The following is a 17,143-nucleotide window of genomic DNA, read 5'->3' on the forward strand; positions in this document are numbered from 1 at the left end:
GAGTGCTGTACTGAGTGTTGGTGACCTGTTTCCAATTCCTCTTTAGTCCCTAACCAGCTATACAACCTTGGGCAAGTCGTTTAACTTCTCTGGATCTTCATTTTCTTACATGTAATGTAAGTGAGATGGTACCAGGTAAATTCCTAGGTATCTTCTAGTTCTCACATCACACAGGTAACATTTTTCTTCCAAGAAGTTCTTTCCTACTCTGTTGTAAATATTGCCCTCCTCCAACATAGTGTTATCTCTTTGAGGCAGAACTTGCTTCTTTCTAGAAGTGTAATTTGTTTAGTGTTGTGAACCCTAAGATAATAGTAGCACTACTATCCCAAAAGTATAGCCAAGACTTTCATGTGAAGTAGGTCTTACTCACTTTTTTTGTGTGTGATAAAATCCTTTGAAAATTTGTTGCAGCTGTGCATGGTGGTTCATGCCTGTAACCCCAGTACTTTGGAAGGCTGAAGCAGAGGACTGCTTGATCCCAGGAGTTCAAAACCAGCCTGGGCAACAAAGCAAGACCCCATCTCTACAAAAAGAAAATGTTTTAAAAAATAGCCAGGCATAGTGGTTTGCACCTGTAGTCCTAGATACTTGGGAGGCTGAGGCAGGAGGATTACTTGAGCCCTGGAGGCTGAGGCTGCAGTGAGCCGTGATTATGTACTTCAGCCTGGGCAGTGGGAGACCCCATCTCATTAAAAATGAAAAGAAAAGAAAATCTGTTGAAAGCTAGAGACCCACTCTCAGAAAAACATATATAAGCATATATACACAAAATTTTAGGGGGCTCTTAGACCCTCTGGAGCCCATCTATATACTCTCTAGGAATCCACAAATCCTAGGCTAAGAACATTTGACTTCGGAACATTCAAAGGATCCTTGGAGATTAACAAAATTGTCAAAAACACTCAATTCCTATTGGAAAAGGGAGCTGCTAAATTACATTAAGAATATTAAAACTCTTTTTGCTGCTGCAGCTGAAGCCATGCGTGTGCTCAGGCTTCAGAGGAAGTTTGTCTCTAGTGTCTTTCACTATGGCAAAAAGAAGGTCTGGTTGGCTCCCAGAGACCAATGTTAACTCCCATCAGCAAATCCAGAAGCTGTTCAAACATGGGCTGATCATCCGCAAGCCTATGCCTGTCCATTCCCAGGCTCCTTGATGCCAGAAAAACCTTGGCCCAGCGGAAGGGCAGGCACCTGGGCATAGGTAAGCAAGAGGGTACAGCCAATGCCCGAATGCCAGGGAAGGTAACCTGGATGAGGAGAATGAGGATTCTGTGCCAGCTGCTTAGAAGATACTGTGAATCTAAGAAGATTGATTGCCACATGTATTGCACTCTGTACCAGAAGGTGAAAGGGACTGTGTTCAAAAACAAGCATATTCTCAAGGAATCATCTGCAAGCTGAAGGTAGACAAGTCCCGCAAGAAGCTCCTGGCGGACCAGGCTGAGGCCCACTGGCCTAAGACTAAGGAAGCATGCAAGCTCCATGACGAGTGCCTCCAGGCCAAGAAGGAGGAGATCATCAAGATGTTGTCCAAGGAGGAAGAGACCAAGAAATAAAGCTCCTCCTTTCTTGTCTATACGTAGTGGCCTCAGTAATTACATAGACCATCATTCAAATAAAACAGGCTTTTATCTGCTTGGAAAAAACCCAGCTCTCTAAAACCCAACCTTTAATGCTTACTTACTTGCAAATATCCTCTTCATAAATCAGATCATGTACTAACCGCTTAAATCTTTTAGAATAGAATGTGAACTCCATACACTATAAGGTACTACATAATCTGGCTCCTGCCCAACCTTGTTTTATACTTTTGTGCCCCACTGGCTTCCTTTGGCTCTGGGAACACACCTACTCTCTATAAGTCACTGTTTCTGCTGAAGGGTCTTAGAGTGACCTGTTTTCTCTACCCTGACCACTTCCCCTGTTGCCATCCTTAAGGTCTCAGTTCAAATGCCCCTCTTCATTTGAACTTCCCCCACCACCTTCACCCCTACCCTAAGTCATTCACTATCGCCTCACCCAGTTTTCTCCCCGTGTAGTCCATCTTGTCACAGTCCAGGCCGTGGTTTTTGTTTATTGACTTAGTGTCATATTATGTTAGTTTCATGAGATAGGGAGGCTTACCTATCTTATTTATTTACCTATCTTATTTATAACCATATTCCCAGAGCTAGGTGCAGTGCCTGGCACATACGGGTAGTAGACACTCAATCACTGTTTGTCAATGAATAAATTTCAGCCAGGGATGGATTAAGTAAGACCTTAAGAGGGTCTAAACAGTAAGGATTATGGTGCTCCTCCCCCATATTTAATTCTAACTAGCAATTTTGGTGCTCCTTCCCCATATTTAACTCTAACTAAAAACAGTACTAAACCACACACTTACATGTACTGAAGCAAAAATAGCTTCTTTCTAGATTATCTGATTGTAAATCTTGGACTCCCTGCCTTGCTGGTGCCCTAAATTTATGTGCTCTTCCTCCATCCTGGGGGAATCTAGCACTTAGCCCTCTAGATGTGTTGGACGCTGTTTTAGTTTAAGATTGCCTGTGACTACAAACAATATTGATATTGATGAAAATTATGTTAAATCTATAGATCAATTTGGGAAGAAATGACATCTTTATTGATTCTTCCAATCCATGAATATAGTATGCCATTCCAATTAGTCTTCTTTAATTTCTTTCATCAGCATTTATAATTTTCAGCACACAGATCTTGTACATGTTTTGTTAGATTTATATGTAAATATTTCACATTCTTTGGAGCAATTGTAAATGGTTCTGTTTTTAATTTGTTTCCACATATTTATTGTTAGTACATAGAAAACCTTTCTCAGTAAAACAAAGAGAAATGTACTCTTCGGTGAAATAAACTTGTTTAGTGGTTTCTCCTTCACCTGCTGGGCAGGTAACAATCTATTTATCTTAACATTCAAGTACCTTCACAATGTGCCTCTGTATCTCTTAAACTTAACCTCATACCTAATTGCTACATACCGATTTCTACTGCTACTGGAAGGGTTTACTCTTCTCTCACCTGAATATACCTTACTCATTATTCATTCCACCTCTTTGTCTTGGTTCATTGCCATTTGCCCTCTGGAATCGTCCCTCCACTGGCTTCTTCACTGCAAACTAAATCTGAATTATCCTTCAAGGATAAGGTCAAAACTCTTTATAAGGTCCCTTCCCTTATAATCCCAGCCTACATTGCTCCTTTTCTCTTTCTTGAGATGGAGTCTCACTCCGTTGCCAGGCTGGAGTCTGGAGTGCAGTGGTACCATATCGGTTCACTGCAACCTCCGCCTCCCAGGTACAAGTGATTCTCCTGCCTCAGCCTCCTGAGTAGCTGGGACTACAGGCGCCCACCACCATGCCTGGCTAATTTTTGTATTTTTAGTAGAGACGGGGTTTCACCATGTTGGCCAGGATGGTCTCGATCTCTTGACCTCGTGATCCACCAGCCTCAGCCTCCCAAAGTGCTGGGATTATAGGCTTAGGCCACCACGCCCGGCTCCCTGACTCTTTTAACCAATATTGTACATCACTCAATCATTGATTTCGTTTTTAATGAGCTTTAATCTACGTCTTGTTTCCAGAAATAGATGAAATACCCTGAGAGGCTTCCATGATAGCTATGATGGCACCACGTCATACATTACACACACTTAATTGTGTAACTGAGGAAAGGGGAGAAACGTTTCAAGCCGTGTCAGTTAAAGCAAGGTTACGGGAACTTTGGCATGCAAAGGGGATACCATTAATTCTTATGAATCTTTCCTCCAGGTAAGATCCATGATCTGTACCACTAGTAAAAGGACTATCTTCTCTTTCATTCCTAAAAATCCCAACACCTCCAACAAAGGTCTACAGTCAGTAGATTTTTAGGGGTTTCCTGGTAGAGCACAAATAATCCCAAGGAAGCTGCAGTAACACCTCCTGGCCAGCAGAGGACAGGGAGCAGTGGGAGAGATTTGCTTCTCCTAGCAGAAATCTTCTAGAGGCCAGAGGCATAGGCTCAAAGTTGCTTCTCCATCTGTGGCCTTCAGGCTTTACCTTCTACTGCCAGAGGTAGTAGTAGCCCATCTTCAAATGGGCTTTTTCCCCTCCTATAAAAGATGGGCCAGAAGTTCCCAGAACCTTACCCCGCAACACTAACCTTCAATGATTACCAATTATAAGGAATGCCCTTTAGTTGCAGGACTTAAAGGCAGAAAAGTAGTAACAGGGGTGTATTATCTTTCTAACCCACCCAAACCTGCTTCTCAGTTCCTTTGCTAGTGGAAAAAAGTGTTTTAGGCAGGGTGCACATGGATATGCCACAACAAACAGTGCCTTTAGGGTCCAGTGTCCCAATTCGGCACATTGCAAACGGAGTATTTTAAGAGTTAGATGATCCCTACACATAAATTCTGGCTCATGGAGCAGTCCACTCGCAGGGGGCTTTTCCGTCATTAATAACATCTTTGTTATGTGATATCCACGTGAGTACTTCTCAGTAAAGCAGCTTCATGCTCAAATGCTCAAAGAACATTGGAATAAAGCTCCAATTGTCCTATTCAGTGATTCCAAGTCCTGGTTTGTCACCACCTCAGGTCTCTCGTTTTCCAAAGTGCGTAATATCATCTCAAAACAAAGAGATTTTAATGAATTCAAATGATAAAATACACGAGGTACGTGGAGTTAAATCAATAAAGGGTTTTGTACCTCTCAAGAGGCGGTGAACCCCTGGTCTGATTTAAAGATGTTTTTGCGCTGCGTCCTGTAGAAAACATTTTTAAAGAAAATGTAGACTGCTATCCTTGTATTTGTAAATATAAGTAATGTAGGAACATTTATGTGGGGGCTTTCAACCATAAACATATAGGTAGCTGAATGCCTGACACCAGTAGTGTGATTTTTCTTGAAGTACCTGTAACTTCTGAGAGATGGCAGAGCCTTGCCTTTTGCATTGGTCAGGCTTTTTACCGAGCGATTGTAATTCTCTCAAATCAGTGTTTGCGTTTTTTGATGTTGGTGAGGCAACTGGAAACAGCTCAAAAAGGAGGGAAAGGTTCTGCGTCTGGGTGAGGAGAAAACCCTCGGATACCTGTTGGGGCGCAGCACTGGAGGGGGTCGGGGCCGCGAGCCCGGGGGGCGGCGGGCGCGCGGGCGCGGAAGGAGGAGGAGGAGGAGGGGTAGGAGGCCGCGGGGCCGCCTCCTCCGGCAGCTCCGGCTCCTCCCAGCGGCGCCCGCGGAACCTGCCTCAGAGTCGCCGGACTCTGGAAGGGAACATGACCTGACCCCTCCCCGAGCGGCCGGAACGAGGCGCGGAGCCGCGCTCCGGCCTCGGGCGGCCGCGGGATGGGCGGGCGCGCGGCTCCGCCCGGCGCCCACCGCCCTGCCCTCGCCTGTCTCCTCCTTTCCCCGGGGCTCCGCTGAGTTCATTCACTGGGATTGGTTTCAAGTGACGCCATCTCTTTATTTTTAAACCAATGACCTCATCCGCGCTTGAAGTTTCCTGACCAGCGACTCTTTCTCTTTCCCCCAACCCCCCACCCCACCCCCCCGCCTTTCCCCCTCTTTCTATCTATCAGTGTTCAGGGGGCTTTAATTAGTTTTTGAACGATTATTACCACCTCTCCCTCCCCTCAGCCCCCGCTTTCACAACGCGACCCCCCACCTTCACCTCCCTAAGTTCTTCATCTCCTTCGACATTTTTTTTTGAAGGCTGATTGGGGGGGAGGGTGGAAGAGAAAGAGTGAAGAAAAGTTGCGAGCGTCTCCTCTCTTCCTAAGCCTCCCGCCCCCACCAACCCCTCAGAGAAGGAGAAGATAATATAGTGAAAAGAAGAGGAGGAGGAGAGCGACGGGACGGGACGCGAGCGGGAGCGCAGCCGCCCTCTCGGCTCCGCGGCGGCGCCTCGCAAGCCCGGGAGGCGAGGGGGGCCCAAGGGGAGACGCCGTGACAACTTTCGTTTCCCTCTGAGGGAATTGGGAGGTCGGCGGCCCCAAAAGTAAGTGGCCTTGGTGGGCCGCGCTGGGTGTGCGGGCGGGAGGGTCCGGGGCCCGGGGCGCCCTGCCGCCCGGCCGCATGGACGCTCCGCAGCGCGCCCCGACTCCCGGTGCGGAGAGCAGCGCTCTGGCCCCGCCGGCTCTGCCTTCCCGGGCGTACCGGCCACCCTTTCGGGAGGCGGCGTGGGGGCAACCGCGGCCGGGGGCCGCAGGAGCGTTTGAAGCGCGGGTGTAGGCCTGGCTGGAGGCTGGCCCGAGCGGGAAGGGGGCGTGCGGCTGGGCGCGGGGTCGCAGTGGGTGCGCTCCCGGCCGCTGCGCTGCGAGCGGGCTTGGACCGGGCCCCGCCGAGAGGAGCTGCCGCCGCGGGACGCGGCACCTTCGCGGGCAGAGCTGCTCACTTCCAGGCGCGAGTGTTACACAACACGCCTGCCAAGTGGGGCCCCGGCCTGACTGTTCCCATTATCCCCAGTTCGCCTTTGGTGTAATCAGCGAGGCCACCTGGGTGGTGACGGTGCTGCTTTCTTCAACCAACCAACCAACCAAAAAAGCCCTCAATTTTCGGACAGGGGCTCGGGTCTTGGCGTTGGGGGGCCCGATGCCTAGTGACTTCTTTACACTAGCTGCAAAACGTGAGAAATAAAAAAGCCCAGGGTCTGTGTATCACGTGTAGTTTCATGTAATGGAACACCACAGAGGGAAATATCTTCAGATGCTGAGTTTATTTCCTAAAGAATACCAGTAATGAACCAGAGAAAATGCAAGTAGATCTGAAAATGAATGGATACTGCAAAATCCTAAAGAAGTTTAGAAAATATCAGCTGCAAGGGTTCTTGGCGTTTTGAAGTCGTGGGTGTCTCAGATTGGAGAAAGCACACCTCTAACCAGCCGGTGATGAATAAGGTGGGGAGGAAAAAAGCCTGTTGCATAATCTCATTTGCCGTGGAGTTTGCTGTGCCGTCCCCTTGAACCAAAGGGAAGTGAGTTAAGATGCAGGGTTTTAAAACTCTGTGAAGTTTTTATTTACCCAGTGCTCTGGCTGCCACTTCTGTTTTAAAAGATTATAAGTAAATAATCTGCCCTTTCAAGTGAACCAAACCTATCAAACCTGTTTAGAAAATAAACCAGGTATGTTTCTTTCTCTTTTTTCTTTTCCGGGTGTTTGTGTGTGAAATTTACCATCCATGCAAAAGCTTAGGACTAGTGTTTGGGGAACTGAGACTGTCAGAGAAAATGCCTCTTTATGCCGCTCACCTTATGGGGCTGATGGAGAGTCCATGTAAAGGACAACCGTTTCCTCAAAGGATTTTCATCTCCATCAAGAAGAGGCTTTTTAAAGTTAAGGTAAAATCGTAAAAGAAGAGATTTCGTACCAATTGAATTAATTACTCTTTAATACTTACTTTTCCTTGAGAATCACATATATTGGTGGATACCACTTGGGAGGCTCGTGGAGTCTATTTGGTGAAGGCAGCAGCTTGGAGAAGTAAGATGAAAAGCAGAATGTATGGCTTTGTGTAGGGATTTTAGTAAAAATGTGAGTAGGCACGGTGAAAGGTTTTTGTTTTTTAAAATTGTGGAATTTACTGAGTTTGAAGACAATGTGGAAAGTTGAATTAAAATTTTTTTTTAATTTGGCTAACATTTGCAATCTTATATAAAAATATAGGCTAAATAACAGCAGCCCAAGAGTTGGATTTTAGGTAAAATAAGTTTTGCATTTATCAAAATTCTACATGGGGGAAAAATTAGAAATAAACTTATTTTGAATTTTGTTAATGTGATGAATAGTGTATTGAAAATAACTCGGTTCAAGTACTATCAATGTACATTCAGATAAAAAATGTGTAAACTGTGGTAATTATTATTATTTTTTAGTATTAATCTCTGCTATATCAGCAACTCAAAGTAAAATATCTCATTTGGCTTGATTATGGTGCCAAATGATCATAGTGCATGATTATGGAGGGGACTAGGAACAGAACTGCAGAATTATCCAGTTTTGCTCCTTTTTCCGTTTAGAATGCCCTGTCCTTTTGTTCAGTTTGGTGATTGTGTGTACCTATAAAATAAAAATAGACATGTAAAATTGGGCATTGGAGTCTCTTGGGCCAAAAACTTAATGGCAGTAACTGAGAAGGCAGCAAAAGAGGAGATCCTGTTATCCCAGTTCTTTTCCTTTTTCCTACACATTTAAAAATTATTTGTGGGACACTTGAGAGTGGAAGTGAGGCTGAGATGGGAGGGGGAAGAGTAGGTGTGAGAAGGTTGCAGAGTTTAGGTAGGGATGAGGAGAAGCAGCAGGATTTATGTGTGAGTGTGTTTTGATGCTATTTTCTGTAAATGCCTGTACTGGGAATTTAATTTCATAGAGTTTTTAGCATATGGGATTAATATATTGATGAAGCAGACTTATATAGCTGTCCAGTATTAAATTTTTTTCAATTTTCTGCTACTCCTAAAATCCTGCTAAATATAATTTGCTAGAATTACCAGTGTAATAATTTATCCTAGAACTCCCAAGTTTTCCTAGACAAAAATAGTTTTCTACTTCGTGTTACCTGAACTAAAAATTTCACTGGACATTCAGTGTTTTTTAGAATGCGTTGACTTCTCAAGCAAAAGGTACTTTAGTTTGAAGAAGTAAGTTAATATAGGGTGAACTCATTTGGATCAGAATCCCAAGAAAATAAGGAGATAATTTAGAGGAAGCAAAACAGATTTTATGACAGATTTCAACAGATGAAAGGGACTAGTTAAAAAGATTTCACAGGAAAAAACCATAGTTGATGCTTGATTGGCTTTAAAAGAAATTTCCTGATCATTTAAAACTGAGATATTCACCATCATAAAAGAAAATCCAAATGTTGGCTTAAACAAAAAACATAATTAGGAAAATAAGTCTTGCCCGAAGCGACGTATGATAAATTCCAAAACCAGATGTCAATTTTTTTTTTTTTCTGATTTTCTTGTGTTGTAGACAATCTGTTATTTGTATGCATTTCATTATCCTTGATGATCAAGGGTTGGCTGTGTGAAGAGAGGTTCATAAAGGTTGGCTGAATTTAAAGAAGCAGGCTCAGGCTTTAAGAAGAGGCAGTTCTCCTACACAGATGGAGTGAGACGGGGAGTTAGAATTTTAATCAAATAAATAACTGGAGGAAACAGTGGCTCAAAAGAAGGATGTAAGACAGATTACCTTGGCCTTGGACAGATACAAAGAAATAATAAAAGCTTGCCAGAAGTATGATCAGTAAGGAAGGGAATGGAATACATCTTGTCATGAAAGGAAAGAGGAATAAATGGAAAAATGCCCTCTGATACCTCAGCAACAAGAGAGAGTAATGAACCTTCACGTCCTTCTTGATTGGGGTTAGAAACATCATTATAGGTATTGCCACAAAGGGACAAGATTTTTTATTACTTTAAAAATGTAGGCCAGGTGTGGTGGCTCATTCCTATAATCCCAGCACTTTAAGAGGCTAAGGCAGGAGGAGCACTTGAGCTCAGGTGTTGAGACCAGCCTAGGCAACATAGACCTTGTTTCCACAGAAAATCAAAAAATTAGCCAGGTATGGTAGTACGCAGCTGTGGTGCCAGCTACTTGGGAGGCTGAAGTGGGAGGATCTCTTGAGCCTGGGAGGTCAAGGCTGCAGTGAGCTATGATCGTACTGCTGCGCTTCAGCTTGGGCAACAGAGCAAGACACTGTATCAAAAAAAAAAAAAAAAAAAACAAAAACTTGAGGGAGAGTGATTGATAGAGTAAATTATGAGCATTAATTATAATTATGAGAATGTAAAATTTAAAATTGTCAGAAATAAAAAAGAGGGATTCATTGTAATATGGCCTATTTTGAGTTAATTTTAAAGGGAGGGATACATTATAAAAAACTGAAATTATTAACTGAGTTTCTGGAGTAACTACTGATATGAATCAAGCAAAACATTTGTTAACAGTATGCTGTTTACATGTGCCGAGATGGATGCCAAAAGTTGGGGACACTGGTCCATGTTCTTACGGAGAACAGGATTATAAAAATTTTAAGGGAGATACATATGCAAAGATAAACAATTACCAGACAGCTGGCAAGTGCCAAATTCAGGTACAAAAGAGAAAGAGGGCTCAGGGAGGTAATCTTCATAGAGATAATAGAGTTTGACCCTGGTGTTAAAGATTGGTTAACATGCGTATGGAGAAAGGGAAGTGGCGGAGGTCAAAGGCGGAAGGTATTCTTTTTTTTTTTTTTTTGAGACGGAGTCTCGCTCTGTCAGCCAGGCTGGAGTGCAGTGGCCGGATCTCAGCTCACTGCAAGCTCCACCTCCGGGGTTCACGCCATTCTCAGCTCACTGCAAGCTCCGCCTCCAGGGTTCACGCCATTCTCCTGCCTCAGCCTCCCGAGTAGCTGGGACCACAGGCGCCCGCCACCTCACCCGGCTAGTTTTTTGTATTTTTTAGTAGAGACGGGGTTTCATCGGGTTAGCCAGGATGGTCTCGATCTCCTGACCTCGTGATCCGCCCGTCTCGGCCTCCCAAAGTGCTGGGATTACAGGCTTGAGCCACCGCGCCCGGCCAAGGCGGAAGGTATTCGTTCACCCATCTCATTCAGCAAATTTATACTGAGCTTCTACGAAGTACTAGATCCTGGCCATACAGTGGAAAATAAGAGAAGGTTTTTGCCCTTACATAACTTACATTCTAGTGGGAGAAGATAGGACAATAAACAAGAAAGACAATAAACAAGTAAACAGTACATTAAAAAAGTAATGTTAAATAGTGGTAAGTAGTGGCCGGGCGCGGTGGCTCAAGCCTGTAATCCCAGCACTTTGGGAGGCCGAGACGGGCGGATCACGAGGTCAGGAGATCGAGACCATCCTGGCTAACACGGTGAAACCCCGTCTCTACTAAAAAAAATACAAAAACTAGCCGGGCGAGGTGGCGGGCGCCTGTAGTCCCAGCTACTTGGGAGGCTGAGGCAGGAGAATGGCGTAAACCCGGGAGGCGGAGCTTGCAGTGAGCTGAGATCTGGCCACTGCACTCCAGTCTGGGCGACAGAGCGAGACTCCGCCTCAAAAAAAAAAAAAAGTGGTAAGTAGTAAAGGTAATGATCAGGGTCAATCGTACTTATTCTGTGAATCACTTGCTTTGCCTATGGTAGTCTAATGAATAGTCTTCATGTTATAACTTTTTAATATTCATGTACAGTCCGAATGAATTTGAATAAAACCTACACATTAACCAGCTTTTAAAAAAAGAAACGTGAATTAAAGAAAAAGAAACCCGTGTGACTTTTTTTTCGGTCAAGGCATGGAAACTTTTTTTTTTGTTTTTTTGAGATGGCGTGTGTCTTGCCCTGTCACCAGGTTGGAGTGCAATAGCGCCATCTCGGCTCACTGCAACCTCCGCCTCCTGGTTTCAATCGATTCCCCTGCCTCAGCCTCCCGAGTAGCTGGGACTACAGGTGTCTGCCACTGCACCTGGCTAATTTTTTTTTGTATTTTAGTAGAGATGGGGTTTTACCATGTTGGCCAGGATGGTGTCGATCTCCTGACCTCGTGATCCACCTGTCTCGGCCTCCCAGAGTGCTGGGATTACAGGTGTGAGCCACCACGCGTGGCCAGAAACTTTAGATTTTTTTTTAATGCCTCATTAATTTATTCATAATTCTTTTGCTGCCATTTGCTAAGAATCTCATTTTTTTTACAATGAGATTAATATCATTGTTTACTGTTCAGTTAGGTTTTTCATGTATTGGGCTATATTCTTAGGTTAGACTCTCTGTTAGGAACAATAATTACAATAGTGTCATAAAGTGAAGCTAAATTCCAGAGATTGTTTTGTATGGGAACATACACAAGAAAAGATGTACAGACAATACACTGTTGGGCTTAATTACCAGTAGGTAAACTAGGGTAAGGGATGACATCTGTTCAGCTCTTGTCCCGATGGCATATTTTTTTCCTGTATTACTACACATAGTAAAAACCTGAAGCAAAAATGTTCCAAGATGGGGAAGTTTTGATCTTTCCTGTGGTTATTTGACTACCAGATTTGTTATTGTTTAGAAGATGTCCTTCATAGTGATCAACTAAAAACTGATATTATCAGGAGCTATTTCATGTTTTGGGGCACATTTTGTTCTTCTCAAGTGTTCTTTAAGAAATATGTGCCCTTCACTCTTTTTGCAGTTTTAAATTTAAATTTTTTTTTTTTTTTTTTTTTTTTTTAAAGAAATGGGGTCTGTCTCTGTCACCCAGGCCGAAGTGCAATAGAGCAATCATAGCTCACTGTAGTCTCAAACTCCTGGGCTCAAGCAGTCTTCCTGCCTCAGCCTCCCAAGTAGCTGAGACCACAGGTGCATGCCACCACACCTGTCTAATTATTATTATTTATTTTTATTATTTTTATAGAGATGGGGTCTCTCTTTGTTGCCCAAGCTGGTCTCAAACTCCTGGCTTTAAGCTGTCCTCCTGCCTTAGTCTCCGAAAGTGCTAGGATTACAGGCACAAGCCACTGTGACCAGCAAAACTTTTTTATAGGTGAAATTGAGGTGAAGGATTTTAAAAGGGGTTGATATTAAGTGTGTCTATAGAACCAAATCCCTCAAGAATTATTCTGTATGCACCTAACCAATTTTCATGTATAAAATACTTGAGATAAACCTACAGGAAACAATTTCAATACAAGGTAGGAAATTCTTTAGTGCTCTCTTGATTTCCTCCTAAATGCTTGATTTATTTAATTTTTTTCAATTTTTATTTTTTTGAGACATGGTCTTGCTCTGTCACCCAAGCTGGAGTGCAGTGGTGTAATCACAGCTCACTACAGCCCTGACCTCCTCGGTTCAAGGGATCCTCCCACCTCAGCCTCCCAAATAGCTAGGACTATAGGCATGTGCAACCATACCTAATTTTTTATTTTTTGTAGAGACAGGGTCTTGCTATGTTGCCCAGCTGGTCTTAAAACTCCTGGGCTCAAGCAGTTCCTCCTACCTTGGCCTTCCAAACCATTGGGATTACAGATGTGAGCCACCGTGCTTGGCCTTAATTTAGAAAAGAATTACAACTATAAATGCAGTGGGTCTGTGGTATGTGTAATAAAAGTTAGTCTCACTTGTACTTCTCAAAAATATTTGGTTTGGGAAAGACAGAAGAATTCAAGTTTGTTTTAATGTCTGTGTATGTTGGGGTGGTGGGGCAAATTGCGTTTATAGAAAAAAGATAAATTGTAATGGTATGGCAAGATAATTAATATTTAATATATCCATAATTTCTCTTAAATGGGGAAAGATGTGTAGAGAAGTATATGCTACTTATTGTGTACATTGTATACTAGTTTTTTAAATATACAATTTATATCCTAGGATAGTAGAGTAAGTAGGCTTTTGATAAATGTTTGCCGAATAGTTTGAATCAGTTCTTACCACTGTTGCTTTTTATAGCAGTTCCGTTATATCTCTAGCTTAGAGCACTGTGTTTTGAGCTTTGAGTTGCAGTTTGCCAGGGGTTGACTTACAGTCTTGGGTATGGACTCTTGTTTGAGCAATAGGCTTACTCTAGAACAGGGTCTCTGACCTCACCTCCAGCTTTGACCCTGTGGCTGACCTGACTTCTTCCTTTCCAAAATGATGGGTGGTGGTTTCCAGTCACCTTTTTCAGCTCATAGTGTAACAGCTCCTTCCCTCCCCAAGCGGCTGAGCTGTGTCCTCTTTGGATCACTTCTCAGAATACTAAGGTATATGTATCGCTATGATGGCTTATTTTGCAGTGGGTTATTTGTTGTTGTTGCTTGTTTTTTGTTGTTGTTGTTTGGTTGGTGGAGAAGAAAATTCCTCGGGAAGATAGTTCTTGACTTGCTTGTAAATTGTGCATGGTATATGAAGCATAGTATTATTTCCTCTTCCTTCCTAGCTTTAGTTAAACATCTTGGGTTCACTTGAAAAAGAACTGGTAAGAATGATATTTTGATAACACCCACCAACCAAAAACTAAAAAAGACTTTTTTTTGAGACAGTCGGGAAACTTGAAAATGGAATATATATTAGGTGATAGTTAATAATTACAACTGTAATGTTTTTAGCTATAATAGTGGTATTGTGGTTATATTAAAATATTTTCATGTGTTCAAAATACATATAGAGGTACTTAGAGGCAAAATAAAATGATGCCTAATACTCGTTTTAAAAAACTTCAGGATGGGCCGGGCGCGGTGGCTCAAGCCTATAATCCCAGCACTTTGGGAGGCCAAGATGGGTGGATCATGAGGTCAGGAGATCGAGACCATACTGGCTAACCCAGTGAAACCCCGTCTCTACTAAAAAATACAAAAAACTAGCCGGGCCAGGTGGCGGGCTGTAGTCCCAGCTACTCGGGAGGCTGAGGCGGGAGGCTGAGGCAGGAGAATGGTGTAAACTCGGGAGGCGTAGCTTCCAGTGAGCTGAGATCCGGCCACTGCACTCCAGCCTGGGCGACAGAGCGAGACTCCATCTCAAAAAAAAAAAAAAAAAAAAAATTTCAGGATGGGCACAAACACACAGAAGTGGGAAATGAATAAGAGTATTGGTAAATTTTTGAAAATTGTCGAAGCTGAGTAATGGGTAAGTTGGGGTTTATTTTCTGTACATTTGTGTATATTTGGAAATGTCCCTAATAATGAGTTAAAATATATAACCAATTATAACTGTAGGGTAAGAAATTAAATGCAATAAAATTATGTTGTTGGGTTGGGTGTGATGGTTCATTCTTGTGATCCAGCACTTTGGGAGGCTGAGGTGGGAGGATCACTTGAGGCCAGGAGTTTGAGACCAGCCTAGGTAGCATGGTGAGACGCCATCTCTTTAAAATAAAATAAAATAAAATTATATGCGTGGACATATGAGCTAATTGGCTACTCAAAAATCTACACTTGGCTTTTTTTTCTTTTTTTTTTTTTTTTGAGACGGAGTCTTGCTCTGTTGCCCAGGCTGGAGTACAGTGGCCGGATCTCAGCTCACTGCAAGCTCCGCCTCCCGGGTTTACACCATTCTCCTGCCTCAGCCTCCCCAGTAGCTGGGACTACAGGCGCCCGCCACCTCGCCCGGCTAGTTTTTTGTATTTTTTAGTAGAGACGGGGTTTCACCGTGTTAGCCAGGATGGTCTCGATCTCCTGACCTCGTGATCCGCCCGTCTCGGCCTCCCAAAGTGCTGGGATTACAGGCTTGAGCCACCGCGCCTGGCCGGCTTTTTTTTCTTTTGAGACCCAGTCTTACTCTGTCACCCAGTTTGGAGTGCAGTGGCACAATCTCAGCTCACTGCTACCTCTGCCTCCTGGGTTCAAAAGATTCTCTCCTGCCTCAGCCTCCCAAGTAGCTGGGATTACAGGCGTGTGCCACCACGCCAGCTAATTTTTGTATTTTTAGTAGAGATGTGGTTTCACCATGGTGGCCAGGCTGTTCCCGAACTCCTGACTTCAAGTGATCCACCTGTCTTGCCTCTCAAAGTGCTAGGATTACAGGCGTGATCCACTGCTCCTGGCCTGCACTTGGCATTTTCTGTAAGTTCTGTTTCTAGTAATAAACTTTTAAGAATAAGGAAAATTTCGTGACACATCATAAGACAGAGGCAGGCATGGTGGCTCATGCCTGTAATCCCAGCACTTGGGGAGGCTGAGGTGGGCGGATCACTTGAGGCCAGCAGTAGACCAGCCTGGGCAACATGGTGAAACCTTGTCTCCACAAAAAATACAAAAAATTGACTGGGTGTGGTGGTGCACACCTGTAGTCCCAGCCACTCATGGGGCTGAAGTGGGAGGATCACCTGAGCCTGGCAGGTCAAGGCTGCAGTGAGCTGTGTTAGCGCCAGTGCACTCCAGCCTGGGCAACAGAGTGAGACCCTGTTTTGAAAACAAGAAAACAAAACATCATAAGACGTGTTTAAAATGCTTAACTTTGAAATCTTGTAATAATAATGTACCTTTTCATTTGTAAGTTGGTTTTACATGTTTTGTCTCTTATCCTTAGAAGACATGAGTTATCCATTTTACAGATGAGGAAGCTAAGGCCTTAGAGAGATAACGTAATTTATTGAAATCCTAGAGCAAGTAAGAAGTGGTGCTAGAATTAGAGCCAAGATCTTCTGATTCATATTCAGGTCTCCATTCTCTTATATACATATATGTAAAAGTGCTCTTTTGTTGTGGTACTGTAAACCAATGGTTTTCAAACATTTTGGTCTCAGGACACATTTATACTCCTAAAAATTTTTGAGGACTCCAAAAATCTTTTGTTTATATAGACTATATCTATCAATACTTAACATTAGAAATTAAAACTGAAAAATGTTTAAAATATTTATTTAAAAAATAACAAACATTAGGCCAGGCACAGTGGCTCATGCCTGTAATCCCAGCACTTTGGGAGACTGAGATGGGTGGATCTCATGAGGTCAGGAGTTCGAGACCAGCTTGACCAACATGGTAAAACCCCATCTCTACTAAAAATACAAAAATTATCTGGGTGTGGTGGCAGGCACCTGTAATCCCAGCTACTCAGGAGGCTGAGGCACGAGAATCGCTTGAACCCAGGAGGCAGAGGTTGCAGTGAGCTGAGATTGCACCACTGCATTCCAGCCTGGGCGACAGAGCGAGACTCTGTCTCAAAAAAAAAAAAAAAAAAAAAAAGAAAAGAAAAAACAAACATTAGAGGGTTGATTATATGTTTTGCCATGCTGTTTAGTATATTTCTTTATAGAAGATAGCTGGGTTTGCATAATTGCTCCTGTATTCAATCTGTTGTGATACATTGTTTCGGTTGATACCTGAAGAAAACCTGGCTGCACACAGATACATAGTTGAAGAAGGGTGGGGTATTTTCATAGTCTTTTCATATAATTGTGGATATTTGTGTTACACCAAAACTCAACAATTGGTAAATTCTTTTTTTTTTGGAGACAGAGTCTTGCTCTATCGCCCAGGCTGGAGTGCAGTGGTGTAATCTCAGCTCACTACAACCTCCGCCTCCCGGGTTCAAGTGATTCTCCTGCCTCAGCCTTGCGAGTAGCTGGGATTGCAGGCGCGCACCACCATGCCCAGCTAATTTTTGTATTTTTTTAGTAGAGACAGGGTTTCACCATGTTGGCCAGGCTAGTCTCAAACTCCTGACCCCAAGTGATCCG

The 17,143-nt window shown here is 43.4% G+C and overlaps 1 protein-coding gene and 1 pseudogene across 1 annotated transcript in view; both read left to right on the forward strand.

Moving 5' to 3' along the window:
- The first annotated feature begins 656 nt into the window (after window positions 1-656).
- LOC117091108 lies at window positions 657-1,569 on the forward strand (annotated as a pseudogene).
- Window positions 1,570-5,243: 3,674 nt separating this feature from the next.
- Window positions 5,244-17,143, forward strand: part of DUSP16 (dual specificity phosphatase 16) — a 97,067-nt gene continuing 85,167 nt past the window's right edge. The window contains exon 1 of the mRNA XM_033222832.1: window positions 5,244-6,000. The gene's annotated coding sequence lies outside the window, so the exon portion shown is untranslated. The remainder of the gene's footprint in view (window positions 6,001-17,143) is intronic.

Source organism: Trachypithecus francoisi, unplaced genomic scaffold (assembly GCF_009764315.1).
Source record: "Trachypithecus francoisi isolate TF-2019V2 unplaced genomic scaffold, Tfra_2.0 Lachesis_group11, whole genome shotgun sequence".
NCBI classification, from domain to species: domain Eukaryota; kingdom Metazoa; phylum Chordata; class Mammalia; order Primates; family Cercopithecidae; genus Trachypithecus; species Trachypithecus francoisi.